Genomic DNA, 5,777 nt, shown 5'->3' with positions numbered 1-5,777 from the left:
CAGCTGTGTGTGATTGCAGTGGTGCTGCTTTTTCGATTTTGCAGTCATTCTCAATAGATATGCCTTTGCCAGACGATGCTGACATGGTGATGCATAAGTGGTTTCTGACAAGGATGCATATGGCACTGAGGTTGCTGACAGGGATAGGTTGGCACACATAGTGCATGTTTTGTCAGCTTTTGGGTCTCTCATGTCAGACCTTTTGGTCTCGAGACCTGATCTTGCTTATGCAGTTGGTGCATTGCAGTGGGAGTTGTCAGTTGTGCAATGATTGACACTGGCATTGTGCATTGTGGAACCATGCAGGTCATCACTTGATACTTGCATCGAGAGTGTCATTGTAGCTCTAGCCCTAGTGGTATGCATGTTGCATCTACTAGAGCGGTTACAGATGCCCTCACGTGTTTGGAGTGAGCCAATGGGAATAGGTTGAGAGCCATCTTCTCTCACCTCTTGTATATACTAGTTGTAGGCTAGTCTTCTCGCCACTTATCAGCACACAGCCTTTAGTGGGAGTATGTTAGGTAAAGGCGGTGTGCCTCACCGTGGTTTTCCCGTGTCCGCCAGCCAGTGTCCGATCGCTCACATTTATCTCCTTATTTCTTTATACATACAAAGGATAAGAATCTCTCACTCATTCTCACAGTGTGCTCATACAGTGAAAGTCTGGGAACTCCACCCACATCCTGTGTACTCTCTCTCTCTCTCTCTCTCTCTCTCTCTCTCTCTCTCTCTCTCTCTCTCTCTCTCTCTCTCTCTCTCTCTCCCCTACCTACTCACTCTCCGCAAACGCACCGCATTCGTGCACTCACAGATCTCAGATATTGTGTAGGAAAGAAACGGATATAGTAAGTGCATCGATGACCAACGGGGGAGCAGCGAGCTCTGCACGGATAATCTCATGCACTACAAAGGCCTTGGCCCTAATCATCTGAGAAATCATAGAGACCAGAGGCCTCTCCATGCACTTCCATCCATCAGTATTGCCAACCCGACTATGGTGGTCCACTGATGTACCATCTATGTGAGAGAGAGAGAGAGAGAGAGAGAGAGAGAGAGAGACTTTGTGGTATAGGTTAGCTAAAGCGTTCATCACAGTGCAAAGATTTGTTCTACTTTGAATGTAGGCATGCTCCAAGACCCCATCGTACTCTTGCACCCTAATATGCATACACATTACGGTTAGTTGAGCATAATAGTTGTACTTTATGATAGAGCAGGGTTTTTAGGAACAAAATAAAAATGATTGAAGGTGGTTAAAACCAATGTTCTAGACAGATTTTGGCCTAGAGGCGATTGAAAATTGAGATTTGCTAGTAAAGGGAATAAGAACTAGAAAAATATACAAAAGAAAGTTCAATATTTTTGCAAACTTTACTAGTGTTTGTGATTTGTAAAAAGCGTGGTCATTTAAGAAAAATGTGTGCTTGAACATTTTTCACCATGAGAAGTGGGTGGTCATTTAAGAAAAATGTGTGCTTGAACATTGGTAATTGCAACATCATTTCACCATGAGAAGTGGATGCCGGGTAAGCTTATAACATTCAAGAAGGTTTCAAGAAATATGGCTACAATACAATAATTTATCCATGTCCATTTGAGTTATCTTATGTTGAAATGAATAAAGAGTCTATATGTATATGTATTCTATAATGGGAGAGAGAGAGAGAGTACACTTTACACGTGTCAATGTCTACGGGCTAAAGGCTAAATGCCAAAAGTGAGAGAAGCTCACGTGCATGGGAAAAGAGGGGGAGTGAAAGAGAGAGAGAGAGAGAGACCGCCGAAGGCAGCCCGCCGTACTCGTCATTACTAAGAGACCCGAGGATCCACATCGACATGGAAAAATTTTAAGTTAGGCTATGACCTTGTTTATCTAATTTTATTGTGACATTTTTCATGGTGTCGTTGTTGTTGGTCGGCTCGCCGAGAGATACTTCATTAAAAGCAGCGGGCAGCGAGCAGCATGAACGTACGCAGGACTTGTCAGAAGCAATGAAGATGAAAATGTCTCGGTGGAGTGTGCTTTTGATTGTGCTGTGTTTGGGAGCAGCCTGCCAGGCCGCAGACGTTGATGAAGGCGGCGACGTTGAAAACCCCGACAGTACCGCCTCCGCAGGCGCGGCAGCGGCCGCAAATCCCCCTGATCGTATTGAGGAGGGCCATGTTGTAGTCCTGGATGCCTCCAACTTCTCAAACGCCATAACGCAGCATGATTTCTTGGTGGTGGAGTTCTTTGCCCCCTCGTGTATCCACTGCCAACAACTTTCCCCCATCTATGACAAAGCTGCCGCCCTCCTCCAGGACCACCATCCCGCCATCTTCCTCGCCAAAGTTGATGCCACCAATGCCGCCAATCAGGCCCTTGCCATCGAGCACCATGTCGGTGTCATCCCCACCTTGAAGATCATCCAGAATGGCTCCGAGCGCGACTACAAGGGCCCTCACACTGATGCAGAAAGTATTGCCTCTTACCTCAAGAAGCAAGCTGGGCCCCCTTCTGCACAGATCACCTCTGCTGAGGAAGGGGCTAAGCTCCTGGATGACTCTGAACTTGTCGTCGTAGGCGTCTTTCCCTCTTCTGATTCTGAGGAGCTTGAGAAGTTCATCTCAATTGCCAATGAGCTGCGGTCTAGTTATGAATTTAAGTACACTTTGGATGCCAATTTTTTGCCCAAGAATCCCTCTGAGCAGAATACTATCAGCGGGCCTATCGTCCGCATCTTGAAGAACTTCGATGAGGGCTTTCATGACTTTGATCAGTTTGACGTAGATGCTTTGAAGATATTCCTTGACAGAGCGAGCATTCCTTATGTGGTCTTGTTCAACTCTGCTCATTCAGAGTACCTGTCCAAATTATTCGAAGATTTTGTGAATGATGGCAAGGTCTTCTTGTTTGTGGATGCGAAGAATGAAGGGGTAGAAGATGTGAAAACTGTGTATGGGGAGCTTGCAAAGGAGTACAGGGGCAATGGGCTGTGGTTTCTCATGGCCGACAACGAGAGTGGACAGAAAGCCATGGATTTCTTTGGAGCTAAGGAGGAGAATCTGCCATCCATCGCTATTGCAGGAGGCGATGACAAGAAATATATGCTGGAGAAGGTAGACGCTTCAAACATGGCGGCATGGCTGCAAGACTATCTCAATGGCAAGGTTCCAGAGTTCTTGATTTCGGAGGCAGTGCCCGAAGAGAACGACGAACCTGTCAAGGTCGTGGTTGCTGATACTCTAGACTCTCTGGTTTTGAGGTCTGAAAAGAATGTCCTGTTGGAATTCTATGCCCCTTGGTGTGGGCATTGCAAGAAACTGGCCCCGATTTTAGAAGAGGTAGCTGTTATGCTACAATCTGATCCTGATGTTGTCATTGCAAAAATGGACGCGACTGCCAATGACATCCGACGCGATCTGTTTGAGGTGCAACGTTATCCAACTATCTACCTGCATACTGCTTTAGGGAAGGTGATTGCATTCGACGGTGATCTCACCAAGGATGGCATCATTGATTTCATTAACAGTCACAGGGATGCTGGTAATGAGCAAAGCACTGCCACCACTACTACTGAGCAATTGGAAGTAGAGGAGGACCAACTCAAAGATGAGTTGTAGGACTCTTTGTGTTTTTGGGTTTTTGGCAATGCTAAAACATGCCTTGGAGAAGAAGAGAGATAGGCCTACATTCTTTTGTATGAGTATTTTGAGCTTGCAAAGGGTCCCTCTAGTATTCAATGGGCCATGCAAGCTTCTCTTGTTTTAGAATGTCTTCACCTTCTTTTTCTTATTTGAGAAAGTCCCAATGAATTTTGGCTTTGAATTGAACTCGAGTATATTCTCACACAAAACACCTAGTTTAAGTCTATTGAAGACCATGCGGATTGTTGAGGATGTGATTCTTTTGGGACCTTTTTTTGGTGTGAGAAAAAACAAGTGCACGTGAGGTGGCATTGCTAGAAGGATAGTCTTCAACACACTTAGAAAATACACTCTTCCAAAAGGAAGGACTCGGAAGGTACGCATGCTGACACACGTGGATGGACTTTCTTGACTGGGCTCAACGAGCAATCGAATGCCCTTTGAACAATGCCAACAAATACCACAGATGTGACGATGAGATCTCCAAATTTTGGCCCCGCAAAACTGGTCTCTTCTAGGTTGAATCAAACCATTGGATGCACTAATAGAAAATTCTTCAAACTGGTAGTGAGCCCAATTTAACTTTTACCTCGGCAAAGAAAGCATTCCCTTCACAAATTTCATTTGTGAGGCATTGGATATCATCTTCCGTCCCTCTTTCCCAATCCTAGAGATAAGCTTGATTGTTGAGTGGACATGTCCTATACCCAACCTACGTTGTTAGTGTGCAACATCTCCTAGTTGTAGAAGCTTGTGTGGCAGATAAGTGCATGTGCATCTTATCGATGATGTCATCGTATATGTGTAAGCTTTTTAGTAAGCAAAATGGGAGAGATATCATCTCCATATCTACTCTAGCTATATATATGAGTAAAGCCTAAAATGTATATATCTTATGCTAATGTGTTTCTTGCACTTTCTAACTTGAGCCTACTTTATTAAAATCCATGTATCTAGACTCTCTCTCTCTCTCTCTCTCACACACACACACACACACACACACACACACACACACATTGTAGCAGCTATGGTTCCTTATCTGCCACACAAGTTTCTACAACTACAAGATGTTGCACACTAACAACCTAAACCGGGCATAGGATATGTCCACTTAACAAGCCTCCCCTTGGGCATGGACTATAGTGAAGTAAGCTAGATCGAGACTCAATGCCACGGAAGCTAGTAGTCGCACAGATTGACGCCACACAGAATAGAGTAGTCTAATAGACTATAATAGGTCTCAATTGATATGGTGTCACACATACTAAAATTTCTCTCCTCAAACAAAGAAGATGGAAGACCATCCATAACTAAAGTAAATTAGTAAACGTGCAATGGTAATCAAGAGCGGTATAAACATGAAGATAGTTCTCCTCCTCTTGATCTTCCCCCTCGTCATATTTGGTGAACCCATGTGAAATGAGTTGACCTTAGCCAATAGAGCGACAAATTACGAAACTCATTAAAGGTCACCCCGAACAAAATGCCACAATAGTGACACGACAACAAAGACAAAGGCAAAGGAAAAGTCAACCTTGCAGAGGAAGAAGATGAAGGCGAAGATAAAACGTAAGAGAATTGTCTTCATATTTGTACCACCCCTGATTAGTATTGCGAGTTTAGTGATATACTGTAGGTATGGATGGTCTTCCACCTTCTTTGTTTAAGGGGAGGAGTCTTTAGTTTGTATGACACGGCCATATCAGTTGATACATTAAGAAGTGAATGGGGTATAGGAGGGCCTCTTTATTTGGCAGTTTAAAGGAATGCTTAAAGATTAAGTCAAGTTTGACCAAACTTAAAAGACTAGAGGGCAAAAAGGCCTATGCTGAGATTTTAAAAAAAAAAGCAATTTTCATATTTTGAATTTGAAAATAGTTTATTTAGTAATTCAAAAGAGAGGGGGGTTAAATGAATTTTTAAATATCCTTTTCCCACCCCTCTTCTCTCTCTAACATATAAAACACTCTCTCTCACTTAGAACTCATTAAAAGAGGCACTTTTTAGCCTCCCCCACCAAAAAAACAGATTTTTTACATTCTCTCACTGCATTCGCTCTCTAAAATGTGAGCCAGCTCTCTCTCTCTCTCTCTCTCTCTCTCTCTCTCTCTCTTCCCCCTTTTCTCTCATGTCACTTCCTCTTCCAA

The 5,777-nt window shown here is 43.7% G+C and overlaps 1 pseudogene; it reads left to right on the top strand.

Annotated features, from left to right (window-relative positions):
- Positions 1-1,899: 1,899 nt before the first annotated feature.
- LOC147443805 (protein disulfide-isomerase pseudogene) lies at positions 1,900-3,807 on the top strand (annotated as a pseudogene).
- Positions 3,808-5,777: the final 1,970 nt, after the last annotated feature.

The sequence above is a fragment of the Adiantum capillus-veneris genome, chromosome 13 (assembly GCF_014529385.1).
Source record: "Adiantum capillus-veneris isolate H3 chromosome 13, ASM1452938v2, whole genome shotgun sequence".
Lineage (NCBI taxonomy): Eukaryota > Viridiplantae > Streptophyta > Polypodiopsida > Polypodiales > Pteridaceae > Adiantum > Adiantum capillus-veneris.
The sequence above is the reverse complement of the archived record's forward strand: the minus strand, read 5'-3'. Positions and strand labels throughout refer to the sequence as shown.